This window comes from Sitophilus oryzae, unplaced genomic scaffold (genome assembly GCF_002938485.1).
Source record: "Sitophilus oryzae breed Bouriz unplaced genomic scaffold, Soryzae_2.0 scaffold_1640_pilon_pilon, whole genome shotgun sequence".
Lineage (NCBI taxonomy): Eukaryota > Metazoa > Arthropoda > Insecta > Coleoptera > Curculionidae > Sitophilus > Sitophilus oryzae.
The window spans coordinates 1,424,734-1,439,417 of record NW_022146326.1 but is presented as its reverse complement, the minus strand read 5'-3'; the positions used below and the strand labels follow the sequence as shown (position 1 = coordinate 1,439,417).

The window sequence follows — 14,684 nt, the reverse complement described above, 5'->3', positions numbered from 1 at the left end:
CGCTCCTCCAAACGAATTTCCAAATTACCCAGTATTTTCTCAAGCCGGTCCTGTTCTTCTTGTTTCTCTTGTTGTCGTTGAACTTTCAAATCTTCTGAAAATGTTCTCAAGCCGGTCCTGTTCTTGTTGACGTCGTAGTTTTTCCTCTTCCTTTTCTCTTCTAATCGGGCTCGCTCTTCTTCTCGTTCTTTACGGAGTCTTTCTTGTTCTTCTGCTTTCTCTTTTCTAGTCGGGCTCGCTCTCTTCTCGTTCTTTACGGAGTCTTTCTTGATCTTCTGCTTTTTCTTTTCGCAGCCTCTCTTGTTCTTCTGCCTTTCTCTTCTCATATTCTCCATAAAATCGCCTAATAGTTTGCTTACTTCCTCCATTTTCTTCGCTTGTTCCCTTGTACCAACCATAAAAATACTCTAATCCGGTCTAAAATCCTCCAATCCACTTAATTTCTTCTTAAAATCCTCTTGAATCGCACTTCCGACACCAATTGTTACGGATTCCGTGGGTCCACTATTTAAACTCACGATAAAATACTTAACGAATTTATTTTTCACTTTATACACATTTACTAACTTATAACACACAACAAACTAACTATTCCTTCACCAAATTGTCCGATTTTCAATTTTCACGCGGTATATTCAAATTTCAAGAACTGTCTCAGTTGTCGATGGCTCCGGCTTATATACTCTATTGACTGCTTCTCGAAATTTCCCCAATTCTCGGAAAGCGTACTTCTTCATACCAGACAATTCTATTGTCTGATTCCCTTACTTCTCGACTTGACTAAAAGATGGCGCCTGAAAAAGTCTTTTAATTTCTGGCGGATACGTTGCGGTTGTGCAGGCAACCAGTAATACATTTTTAATTTCTGGCGGATGCGCCATTTTTCTTGACAGTATTTAGTAACAAAAAAATGTTTATGTGTCTCTTATATACAATTATTGTTCTCCCAAACTTTTGTGACTATATATATCTTTTATTTTATAGTGAAAACAATCGTTTGCACTAATATGTATGGTTAAAAAAAAATATTAATGTCTTTGCCACTTTTTATAAAACTAGGTTGTTTCACAAGAAATGAATACCATAATTAAGTCAGTGTAATATCTTCATTTCAAACTTTTCAAACAGACATATATTAAAAATATTTTTTTGAGTTAGATAAAATATAACGGTCTGGACTTTAAGTAATTAAAATCTTCTACCAAAATTATTTAATTTAAAATTTTATTTTTAAGTCAATGTCCAACATTTTATATTGGGTCTTTCCACCGTGTGCCGCCAGAGAAAAAGCGTGAACCACACGCACAGCAAAGATAAGCGGACAATCTGTTGACCAGAAATAAAAGGGTCATCTTATCGGACATAATGGTCGGCCTAAATCCGTTTCCAGCAAGAATCGAATCGAAAAACATTTTCTGAAACTATTTGGATCAGTGGTCATAGTTGTTTTTATTGCGCAATAATTAAACAACTCCCCTCATTAAATTTTGAAAAAATAAAAATAGTATCAAATAGAAACTGTGAAGATAATTTGCTATATAAAATTAATTATTTTTTGTTTGCCTCTGTTTTCCATAATATCAATTATTTATTTAGAATTAATGTCCATGATGGCTATTGAGATTAAGTATAGAGAACTTTTTTCTAGAGATTTTTTAAAAATTTTCTATTACTGACAACTTGGAATACTTAATATCAAACTCAATTTTTGAATTTCAAAAATGTCAAAAATGGAAGCAATTAATAAACGTGCGAGAAGAAATAAAGTTTTTAACCTATCCTCGCTGTTAAACTATCATTTAATCTACCCCTGCGGTTAAAGTACTATTTTATCTACTATTTTTGATAGATATAAGGCAATTTTAACAGTTGCTATTGAAAAAAATATCAAGTTGAGGAAATGGAGGTGGATTGCTCACACTTTAAGGCAAAGCAGCAGCAACATCGGCTGATAGAGATTCTACAATAATTGCCGGGTTTATATTTATAATAAACTAAACCCCACAAATATTGTAGAAAACACTGCTACATTTTGGGTCTAAAATGGTACTAGGCATCACGTTGTAGCAATTATTTCTATAAATTTGTAGATCTCCAAAAAAATTTAAATATGCTTATATAAAATCAAGCGAAAATAGCTAAAAAGAATGTGGATAATTCTCACAATTTGTGTCAGAGAATATTCAAATTGTACTCGTTGAAATTTAAATGAAAATCATTATTACTAATTGAACTACCACCTAAATTTTCTTCACACAATTTGCTGTTACTGGATACAATTTGTAAACTGAGTTGGGGAAGAATAATAACTTAACTTACACAATTGTTTTTTATTTTTATATATTTTTTTGAATGTATATTTAGAGGACGTTTTGTCTTTCCAATATGAGACTCGCTCTACGACCGCATTCACCTAGTACTTGTCAGATGCACTCATTCCCTTGTTTCGATATTTCTGGTTTCATTTTAGACTTTTGACGTGTATCTGTCTGTCTGTTCTGTCCGCTAAACCGATTTTAACCAAATTTGGCACAAAAATGCTGTGGCACCCGATAATCTGGCCATTAGTTTTTGGTGGGGGGTATGGGAGGGGGTTAAGAATTTTAAAAAATCGTAACTCCAAAATTACAGTAGCTAGCGAAACGCGGTTTTCAATTTAAGAATAGGAATAATATTTGCAACAAAATTTGTAATAACATCAAAATCAGTCAAAGTTTTTGAGATATTCCGTGTTTCCGTAGTCCGTTTTTGAGAAAATCCGTGTGGAGAACTCCAAACTCCCATCGGGCGGGACCCCAGGTGGCGGATAGGGGAAATAACCGCGAACCAAAATTGGAAAAATTCCTTTACTTTGAAACTAAAAGAACTGCCTACCAACTTTTTATTAACATATTTTAGTATGGGCGGCTATACGTGCCTCCCGGCGCCAATTTTTTTGTATAAAATAGGAAATCATATATTATTTAGAAAAATGTAAAAAGGAACAAACACTTCACAATGGTATAGATCATTATTTCCAATATAAATTTGTTTAAGTCTTCCTCCTTAATTTTTTTCAGGATATGGCAAACTTAAATACAGTTATTGAGTCGTTCTAGCTCTACGAGACAAAGTGTACTTGCCGCTTCGAGAAAAGTGATAAAATCTTTTACAACGCTGTTATTTATGAGCATTTCCAAGCGAAAACGGTAAGTATGCAGAATATCTTCGCAAGTCTGCCTACATAATTCATATCGAGCGTGAAATTCGCATTGCTGGCCAGCGTTGAAATATAGGATTTTGTAGCGTCTAATATTAATATGTTACCTGTTCTATGATAGTACTATAAGTGAATATAAAGTTTTACATCTCACATGATCAATGTGCTATATAAATAAGGCTGTATTCCGTTTCTTACCTTGGTTATGGTTTTCTGTTCCATCTCTCTGTTTTGCCTGAAACTTTTATTATTACGGAACACGGTTCCTGAGAAAGTTCCGTCAATATTGTCACCAAATTAACCAGCGCAAAAGGTCTGCTTTGCCTGGTTCTTTGGTCAATTATCTGTTATTAAATATCTTTTTTGTTGCAGAAAAGTCCGAAAAGTCTGATGAGTTTAACAGTTCATTTACAAAATATTTTTCAGCATTAAACTTGATTAAAAAGATAAATCAAGTATCAAATAAAAGTTCTATAATAAGAATATTGACATTTAAAAAACGTCAATATTTGCCATTTCTACTATATATTATCAAACTGTTTCTCATTTTATAGATGTTTTTTCAGAAACCCATCCTTGCCATAGTTTACCAGCCCGGTTAACCTGGTTTTACAACGGAGTGAGCCAATAGAGTTTTAATCAGGTGGATGACACTTCTTATGGGAGAATTGGCAATGGTTCAAAACTTGACTACAAGCGATTTTCTAGACTAGAACCGAAGGAACTATGCTCCCATCCTATCGAGAACCTGCACAAATTACTTTATTTATATATAATTTTTTTGCTTTCAAAATTATGATATATATCTTCATTTCTAAGCCATCTATGACGCCATTTTTTTCAGTTTTATTATAATTAATTTTGTCTCTTGATCTACTTGTAACATTATTCTTTCAATTTTATTAATTTATTGTGGTGAAATTAATTTCTGTTGTATATTTGATATTGATATTAAACATATTTTTAAAAAATGGTGTATTTTTTGTGTTATTATGTATAATTAAAAATAAATGAATATAATTAAAAATAAATGAAGAATTAATTTTTTTTATTTTTTTAAACTTCCCGCCATGCGTGACAATCTAGTCCGTAGTTCCTACAAGCGATATTGGGGGCGCTAGTAGCAGTAGACTTGTCAACAGTGTCAAATTTAAACGTCAATTTCACTTTCCAATATTTAGCAAGGCGCTAGCACGTCTTCTTGTGTATGTGTTTTATGGTTTTAATTGTACAGGGTCCGGCAATGGTGCATCATGCATCTGTAGCTCTTTTAATAAACAACTTAGAAATTTTATATAAGTGCATACCTAAGGTATGTACGTACTAGGATGCATTTTAGGAAAATATTTTAACTTCTATAGATAGACTTTTTAAGTCACATCTTCGTTATGCCCTTCCATTCTGGGATACTTGCTTAGAAAACAAAATTTGATCGTATTTTCAAACTTCAAAAGAGAGCAGTTCGATATTTATTGGGACTGAACAGTAGAACTGACTACCAGAATTTCTTTAAAAATTTCAAAATACTGACTCTTCCTTCTTTATTATATACTATCCACTTAGGAATGCGGAGCACGATCTTTATCTGCCAACCCCGAGCTCAGAACTAGTTAAAGGCTTAATACTGGACAATGCCAAAAAAATGTACAATCATCTGCTTTTGAATATCAAGTCGCTTTCATTCTTTCCCGCATTTCGCGAAGCTCTGTAATCATACTTACTGGAGAGAGCCCTATATGCGGTAAACGACTTTTTTGTTAATGTTTAATCATAAACAATTTTGAATTTTAAAATTTTGATCATCTCACACACTGGTTAAAAGTCTAGTATTTAATATTTTATAACTCTTAAATGATTATATCCATTTACAATTTTCCTATTGTAAAATTTTATTGATACGCCTTTTTTTCTATTCTGAAATAATGTCCACGTATGTTTGCCGTTCGACAGCAGGCGAAGTCTAGCAGAGATGCTATTCCACTTAACCTGCAGGTCGACAACAACTGTCAGATTTGGCAGGACACAATTACATAAAAATAATTCTTATTAAAACTAAAGCACTCTCTTAAATAATATAAAACATAACGACAGTTAGAGGGAAAAAAATTTAACGTTACACAATATGCCAGATTAAAAGCTGAAAAAAAATGACACTCTTTGCCTAGTGGCTGACAAACCCCAACAATACAAACAAAAAAAAATGAATCACAGACAGGATCAGTGGTTTTCACACAAAAAAAATTGTCTGACTTTAAATTTAAATTTATTAATATTAAATGCCCTGAAGTCAACCGGCAGACGGTTAAGTAATGTAATAGCATAATAGATGAAAGATCTTTTGAACAATGCTGTAGTGTAACGAGGCATTGTAAATTTATCCTTCTGTCTGATATTAACCGAGTGGACAGATGAGCGTGTGGAAAGCATATTCTTAAAACACAGGTTATTGTTGGAATTTAGGAGTTTATGAACAAAACTAGCTAAATGACATTGCCATCTGCACTCCATACGAAGACAATGAAGTTGTTTAACCTTTTGAGAAGTATGGTCACGTTTTGTCAGTCCAAAAATTAAACGACAGCACGCATTTTGCACTTTTTGGATTCTTTTTTTATCCACTGAATCCAAACAAGGCGAGTATATGAAATCACAATAATTAAAATGTGATAGGACTAGTGCCTGGGTTAACTGTTTCTTAAGAGTCATGTTCAATATATGCCTGTTAGAAAACAGCAATCTTAAATTCATAAAGGATCTTTGGACAAGCTTAGTAACATGAGATTTAAATCGTAATGAGGTATCTAGCTTAACTCCTAAATTATTTGCGCACTCTACAAAGTCCAATTTTTTGTTATTAATATTAATGCTTAGTTGCGATTTTAGTAATCCACGTTTATTATTACTACAAAAAAGCATTACTTGTGATTTATTTGGATTAAGGTTAAGGTTGTGTTCTTTCGCAAGCTGATTAAGACAACTTAATTCAGAATTAATTAAAGTATTCACCAATGCATAGTCCTTGGGTAAAAAACTATGGTATAATTGAGTATCGTCAGCATACGATTGCACTCCAACATTTCGAATGGACCTTAGAATGTCTGCAGTATACAAAATAAAAAACAGTGGCTCAAGCACAGACCCTTGTGGGACACCAGAGCGTATGTTAATTAAAGATGACTTCGAATCATGGTTGCAGATACACTGAGTGCGATCACTCAAATAAGAGTGCACCAAGGCCAAGGATACATTATCAAATCCGAAGTACTCAAGTATCAAATCCGAAGTACTTAAGTTTAGAATATAATAATTGATGGGTTATTGTGTCAAAGGCCTTAGAGAAATCAAGTAAGACCAGAATACTAGCTAAGCCCTTATCATAATTTTCAAGTATGCTATTTGTTACAAGTGCCAAGGCATTCGCGGTTGAGAAACCCGATCTGAACCCACACTGACTTTCCGGAATCAATTTATTTTCTGATACAAATTCATTTATCTGATTATATAAAATCTTTTCAAAAATTTTTGAGAAAATTGGAAGTATACTAATAATTCGCAAGTCCGAATAACAAGTAGGTTTATTGTTTTTAGGAAAGGGAATACCTAGAGCTTGTTTCCAAGCACCAGGAAAATAGCCTGGTGCTATAATTGTTCAGCCTTTCTTAAAAAAATATTAAAAATACAAAATCCTGAAATCAAAACTATGTTAGGTATTTACTTTAGATAGTCTGTATTTAGTTTGCTATAAATATAGTAATCGTAAATCATACAGGATGTCCAAAATTCTACGTGAAACTTTCTAAAATATAAAATAATAATACAAGCATTAAAACAACCACCAATACAAGTTTTTAAACTAAGTTTTTTTGTATATTTTTAAATTTTAAAATAAGGCAATGTATGTAATCGATGGTACAGATAATAAGAAAAAGAAAAATAACACAGCCAACCACTTTCGTCAGGACGGGTTTACCAAATTGGTCTCGCTGCCCGAGGCTCTCTAAAAATGGTCTTCTTTTCAATCGGCTGAGAAACGCAACGAATGAGTCAATTTCGAAAAATTGGGAGGTTATAAATGTGGTTTTCAGATAACTTTATTATTAACACAGGAAACTCATTATTATTTTTGTATATAAAAAGTTGTCTTTCTGTATGTGATCGAAAATATAACGTCCTATAGAGAGATCCTACATTCTATAGAAAAAATATTAGGGACATTTTTACAAATTTTTACTCCGCTTCAACTATGTTTTCTTATTTTTTTGGTATAAAACACTGAAATGTTGTTTTTGTAGGAGAAAAGACACCCATACCATAATGGCTCCTAAATGGTACCTCTTCAATATTTAGTTTCAAATTGCATTGGCGATACACCGTAGTATATTTAGTAAGCCCGCAACAAGACGTCCAAGTAATAGCGAAGATCTTTTTCAACTAGCACAAGTGCTTGAAGAAATTTGAATCTATTGTAAGAAACAGACGAAGGCCGATGACGATATATTAGGATATTAAGGAACGAGCTGAGGTTGCAAGACCCACGGTCTTGTTTTCGGAGCGGCATGAAATATGAGTAGACTTTAAGTTTAACTGAAAGTGTTGTTTTAAAAAAAAAGTAATAACTTAGATTAGAAAGAGCTCTTTATTATATGTAGATAGAGAGTTAAAAAGAAATATTGAAATGAAAAAGAAAAATAAGGATAGTCTTAGTTGAGTCTTAGCAAGATCTGTATCGTCATCGGATCGTGTTAAAAATATAATTGGTTTTAAAAGTGGTCGTTTGAAGTTTTATTGGAGTGTTTTTCTATGACAATTAATCCTGAAATTATAATATAAATATTTAATATTGTTTTATATTATATGCTTTAAATAAAACATGTAGTATTTTTTTAATTTAAAACTTCGTTTTTTTTTAATTATGAGATTTGAGAATAGTAATACAGTACAACAAATATTACAGTTGAGGTTTGGAATCTTTGGAACCCAAACCATACCAAACTAACAACACTAATATGACTTTTCAATGACACATGAAAAACATTAAACACTTTTCTATATCTAAAGAAAAAGATATTTAGAGAAAGACAGACAATTCTTCTAAACAATCCGACTCCGAAAAACTTTCTCCCCAAACCGCAGAACAGCCAAAACGATCGTTCTCTGGAGGGCAGGTGGTATCGTTGTTTGGCCGCTCCCAACCGCACGATATTACTTTTTCCCCCAACGATCCTTTGTGTCCCGTGGTCCGGAGATCACAGACTCAAATTAGAGACAGAGAGCTCGATCTTATTATTTGCATAGGACGCGGAAAATGCACTGATAAGAATTATGCGATTTTTTTTATCTTAATCATAATAGTAATTATGTGATATAAAAATAGCCTGCAAGCGATAGTCTGGTAAATGTTTGTAACTTTTTTCAAATACACACAACCAAACTTATATGGAATCATCTATTATTTTTCATAATTTTTGAGACATTTTGAGACGTTTGTGAAAACATTTTGTGTTTATGAATAATACTCAGTCGTTTACTTTTAATGAAAAATAATCCATATAGCAATAAAAAGAATTAATCAGTTCATAAAATAAAAGCAATGGTATTTTTTGGTTTCTGAAACGAAATTAAGATTTAAATTTTTAATGGCCACAAACCAAAAACAAAAAGAAAATTTTTAATTTTAATAACCCTTGTTGCCATCTCTAGCCGTTATGCAAGCTTCTATCCGCGCTGGCATGCTTCTTATTAAATTATCAACGTTCTCTTGGGGCATGTTTTCCCAGTCTGCTAATGCTGCATCAATAAGCTGTGCAAGATTTCCTGGATTGTTTCAACAAGCTCTAACCCTTTTTTGGAGCTGGCCCCCACAAGTGTTCGATAGAGTTTAGATCATGGTCAACATGCAGGCCAGTCCAAAACTATGACACCTTCCGTTTCAAGACATTTTCTAGTCACTGTACTGGAATGGGGAGGTGCGCTATTCTGCATGAAGTTAAAATTATCCCCAATTGCAGCTCTCCAAAGACTAACTAGTTGTTCTAGCACTAAATCAACATACCTCCGACCCGTTAAAGTTTGTTGAAGTGGAAACAATAGAGTGTTATTGCTCTCGGCATAACCAGAACATTACAATTCCTCCTATATATTGGTATAGATTTGGCAGCCTGGAGTCTCGTTCGTCTTCCTGGAGCTCTAAAAACCCAAATTCGATGGCCATCTGATCTTAGGGAAATACACCAGGCCAATTCTATTTCACCCGAAAAAAGAACATTTTGCCAATTCTCAGTTTTCCAGTTTTGATGTTGAAGGCATCAATTTAGCCGGTCAATTTTATTTTGCCGAGATAACTGTGGGATCCGTAACTCTCTCCTGCTGTAAAACCCTCGAGCACGAAGCGTTTTTCTTATAGTTTCAACTGAAAACGTTCACACCTGTAGCTGCGGGAAATTGTCCTTGTAGCTCTGGATGAGACACATTGGGATTTCTTTTACCAATTTGGCACACAAGGCGGTCTTGTTGTTCAGTTGTGACTCTTTGACGACTTTGTCTGGGCCTGTTCTTGTGTGTTTCTAATTACAAGTACCTTGCATATGTTTTCAATGCAACACCCTGGGTAACGCCTACTATCTCTGCTACGTCTCTTTAGGGCATTCCTTCTTCCCCTCTGTACATCTGTTAATACAACATAAGGCATCTTTTTATTTTTTTGGAGTCGAATGAAAATTACCGGACAATCATGAATTTAATACTGAACACAAAATTCAAAAGAAAATAAATCGCAGCAGTCGTTTATTCTTTAATCATATTTGTTTACAACAAAAAGCCTTATCTTAAAGTTGCAAACCAATTTTTTTCCTTGCAAAAAATTTAGTCAGAAATATAGAGTGATTCCATATAAGTTTGGTTGTGTGTATACCTGTAGTGTTTTGGTTTGGTTGTATGTATACCTGTAGTGTTTTGGTTTGGTTGTTTCAGTAATCTATAAACCTATTAAGCAACATCACTTAATTCTTAACTAAATAATATTTAAATGGATTTTCTTCAGAATTGTAACTCTGGCAAGTTCATCGACAAGATTATGTCGATCTGCAAAGGCAGACTCATTGGTAAATCGGCATGAAAAAGATGCTTTCTTTCTTTCTTGACGATTCCATATTTGAAAGAGACATCAAAAATGACAAGTCCAATGGCCAAATAGTACTACATTTAGACTGTTTTTAAGTCTGGAACTACTTGAAAAACCGTCTTAACGAAAATAAGACCAGAAATAACAATAGAAGAGAAAAAGTTAATGGCGTCTTGGAGAGAAGTTTCAGGTTAGGAACATTTTGATTCTTGTGTAATGATTTGGTGTATTTTATACAGTTGTCACAAAGTTTTTTTCTTTTTTTTTTGTTTCAATTTATATCTGCTGAAGATCAAATATCATCAAAGTAGTAATTTTGATTTTAGAGATTGCTGCCAAAAGAAACCAGATACAAGCAACGGTTAATAAAATATAATTGCAAGACACAATGCCAAAAACGTGTCGATATGATTGAAGCAGTATCAAATATAACATAAAATGTCATGCAAGTTCTTTTTTGTTGCAATAAATAGGTACATAATATTAACATTTCAATTTGAATTACAATATGCTGTTAGATATAAAAAGTTTTTTTCTCACTAAATTATCTTTTGTAATCCTATTCGCAGTTTGGGTATTTCTAAATTAGCAATAGGCAAAATGTATAGAACGACCCTTTTGTCAATATGTATTATTATTTCGACACTTAAGAATTGCCTCATTTCTGCAATATGAGAAAATCAGCTGAAACAGATTCCGAAATAGAAAATAGTCTCGGCAACCGTTCATTTAGCTTTACTAAAAATATCATTAACCAAAAGCTATCCTCAAAACTGAACTGGACCATCAAAAGATTAAAATAGATGGAGAATATCTTAAGCATCTAAGATTCGCTGATTACATAGTCCTAATTGCCAATAGTTTTGAAGAGCTACAAATACAAATTAACGAACTAAATACAGCCAGCAATAAAGTAAGTCTCATAATGAACTTCGCAAAACTAAAGTAATTTTCTACGAACTAGTAGACAGAAAAGACATTCTCCTAAATAACACAACACTGAAAATAGTAGAAGAAAATATATATATTTGGACCAACTAAGGCTAAGAACATAGTGGAGCAACGAGGATAGCGGCGAGCAAGCAACGCGATACCGTATCGAGCAAGCCTTGAGGTGGTGAAACATAGTAGAGCGGCGAGGAATAGCGAGGTAATTGTGCAACTTTATTATTTTCATTTGCTTGTTGATAATGTAATATGTTACCAGTGCCTAAAATTCTGGACAGTATTATCGCAAATATTTGGTTTATTCGAAACTAACAAACCATCAGGTGTAGTCCTTGAAATTTTCAAAAACCGGAGAGAGTGTGGCAAGTTTCATAACCTTTATGAAAATTTGTTGCCACTTCATCTCATAACTTATCTAAAATGTACCAGTTATGGTGATTACTATCTTTTTGGTCCCATAAAATCTGTCTTACAAATACTAAATCTACTAATATTTAGGAATCCATTGTTTTCTACAGCGCCACAGAGCGACGAAAACAAAATTATTTGAATCTATCTCGCCGCTCGATCTAACCGCTCGAGCAGATCGCCTTTACTTTGTTCACACGTGCTTGTCTTCACAGGTTTGTTTTGGACGCGATGTCGCGCTGCTTGCTCGCCGCTATCCTCGTCGCTCCACTATGTCTGCTCGAGCGGTTAGATCGAGCGGCGAGATCGATTCAAATAATTTTGTTTTCTTCGCTCTGTCGCGCTGTAGGAAATGAAAAATTCCCAAAATTAATAGATTTCGTATTTGTAAGAGAGATTTTATGGGATCAGAAAGATAGTAATCACCATAACCGGTACATTTTAGATACGTTATGAGATAAAGTGGCAACAAATTTTCGTAAAGATTATAAAACTTGTGACACTTTCTCCGGTTTTTGAAAAATTTCATGTAACCAAATGTTTGCGACACTACTGCTCAGAATTTTAGCCGCACTGTTAACATTTTAAATTATCAATAAGCAAATGAAAATAATAAATTTGTACAAATACATACCTCGCTATTCCTCGCCGCTCTACTATGTTTTAGCACCTCGACTGCTTGCTCGCCGCTATCCTCGTCGCTCCACTATGTTCTTAGCATTATACAGAGCTCGGGATTTCTACTACCAGACGTCAACAGAACAATTAAGTGAGCATGGAGTACATATGGACGAATCTCAATCATATTCAAATGCAGAATGCCACTTTATCTAAACAAGAAAACATTAGACCAATGTGTACGACCTATGCATGCGAAACCTTGACCCTTAAAACGGACATTATAAGGAAACTGTAGGTCGCACAACGTTCAATGGAACTAAATATGCTGGGAATAACGAAGAAAGACCGTAAAATAATAGAGTGGATAAGACAAATGACCCAGGTAATAGATGTCATCCACAGAATCAAATCCCTGAAGTGGCAATGGACAAGACAACTGGCAAAAAGGACGGACAATAGATAGACCACAAAAATTACAGTATGGTACCCACGAGGAATTAAAAGACCTAGAAGAGGACTAAACCTGAGATGTTACAATTATATTAGGAAATTAGCAGAGATAACTTGGGCTCGCATAGCCAACAATAGATAAACCAACTATAAAGAGATTATCTAAATATGTGTTATTATATACCATAATGGAAATGCTGAATAAGCTGAGAATGATGATAACTGAGTATGTATTTCGGCCAATAGGCGAATTCGGCATATAAGTATTTCTTTTACCATTTGCTCTCCTACTACAAAAAGCGCTATGGAATGCAGCGAGAGAGCTTTCAAGTCGGCCAGCTGATCGGCTGAGTGAAATGTCCGCGCGTCTCGCAAAGTCAAGTTCCGAAACCCGGAGATCTTCGTTCTCCGGCCTTTTTTACGGCGCGAGTCTGTCGACGTGTCTGTATGTGTGCACGAATGCGGGTAATGCAGTAGTTATCTATCTTAAGTACGCTTATTAATTTATAAAGATATGTACTCGAGATGGCTTAAGTTTTTTATCTCCGATGAAAATTACGAGGAAGAAGAATGGGTTTCTGATTTATTAGACATAATTTAATAGAAAAAACGAACTCTAATGTATTTATGTCCAGAATGTATCCTTTATTTCCGAAATTGGTGATGGAAATTCACATTTTAGAAGTCGTTAACGCAAAATAAAACACCAATTAACCACTATACTACATTTTATAATTAGATGTCGGCGACAGATTCTCTTCTGTATCTTTTAGGCTAACACAATCCGAAATAAAGATTTACGCATCTAACTAACCGAATTAAGAAAAACAAGAAAGTGCTCATATGGAAGTGGGGATGGAAGGGATATACACTAAGATAACATTCCAAACCAAACCAAACCAAGACAACATTCCAAGGACTACCTTCTAATGGAACCCACAGGGATAACGAAAAAGAGGACGCCTAAAACAGATATGGCGAAGAACCATTATAGAAGAGATTAGCGGCATATAGAACCAGATGGAAGGTTTTCACCAAGCTCTATAGTTAAGTATCTAATAATAGTTGAATTAATGTATCTATTAGCGTTGTTCAGGGTGTCCCAAATTCCAGCCTCATCGTTTGTATCTCGGAAACTAGAAGACGTACTATGGAAGTTAAATTAAGGCAAAGTTGTGCAATTTGGTGCTGATCAAAATTTCACCTTACAGGTTTAAAAAACCCTAAGGCAGGCGGCCACTGCGAGCGAAACTAAACTAAGCTAAGAATATAGAAAGAAACGATAACTAAACGAAAATAAGTTTCATCGGCCACTGGGAACGATTTTCGCTTAGTAGTCAGCTAAGTTAGCTGCGTTTTCGTATTGTGTCTCTGCTATCATAGAATTAATCGTTGCGAAAAATTCCCTGGAACCTGTCACGAACTGAAACAAGTGAAACTAAGCTACAATTTGAATCTGCGTTCACAAATTTTCGTTTAGTTTCGCTCAAGTGGCCGCTAATGCATTTAAAAGTATGGGAGCTGATTTTTAAAAATCTTATCTTCGCTTGGCTTAGTTTAGTTTCGCTCGCAGTGGCCGCCCGCCTTAAAGGAAGGCGGGTGCAAACGAAACTAAACTAAGCTAAGAATATAAATAGAAAATTTATGGCTATTTTTAAGCTGAAATATTTAAAAATGTATAAGTAACATATTTTTCAGAAATGCAATTTTCGAAAGAATATACACATAAAAATAAAAATATAGTAAATTTATTTTCTGTATCTTTCAAAGAAACAGTAAAATCTATATTAATTCTTTTTCAATTTTAGTCATAGACCATCTGTAACACAAGACCATTCTAATTTTATATCTACGAGAAACACAATCTTTGTTTATTTAAAAATCCCAGTTCGAAGCTATTGGCCACATTAATTGTAACATAAATAAATTTTGCCAAAT

At 33.9% G+C, this 14,684-nt stretch overlaps 1 protein-coding gene across 1 annotated transcript in view; it reads right to left on the bottom strand.

Moving 5' to 3' along the window:
* Positions 1–14,684, bottom strand: part of LOC115880659 (collagen alpha-5(IV) chain) — a 233,206-nt gene that overhangs the window by 179,123 nt on the left and 39,399 nt on the right. The gene's annotated exons all lie outside the window — the stretch shown is intronic.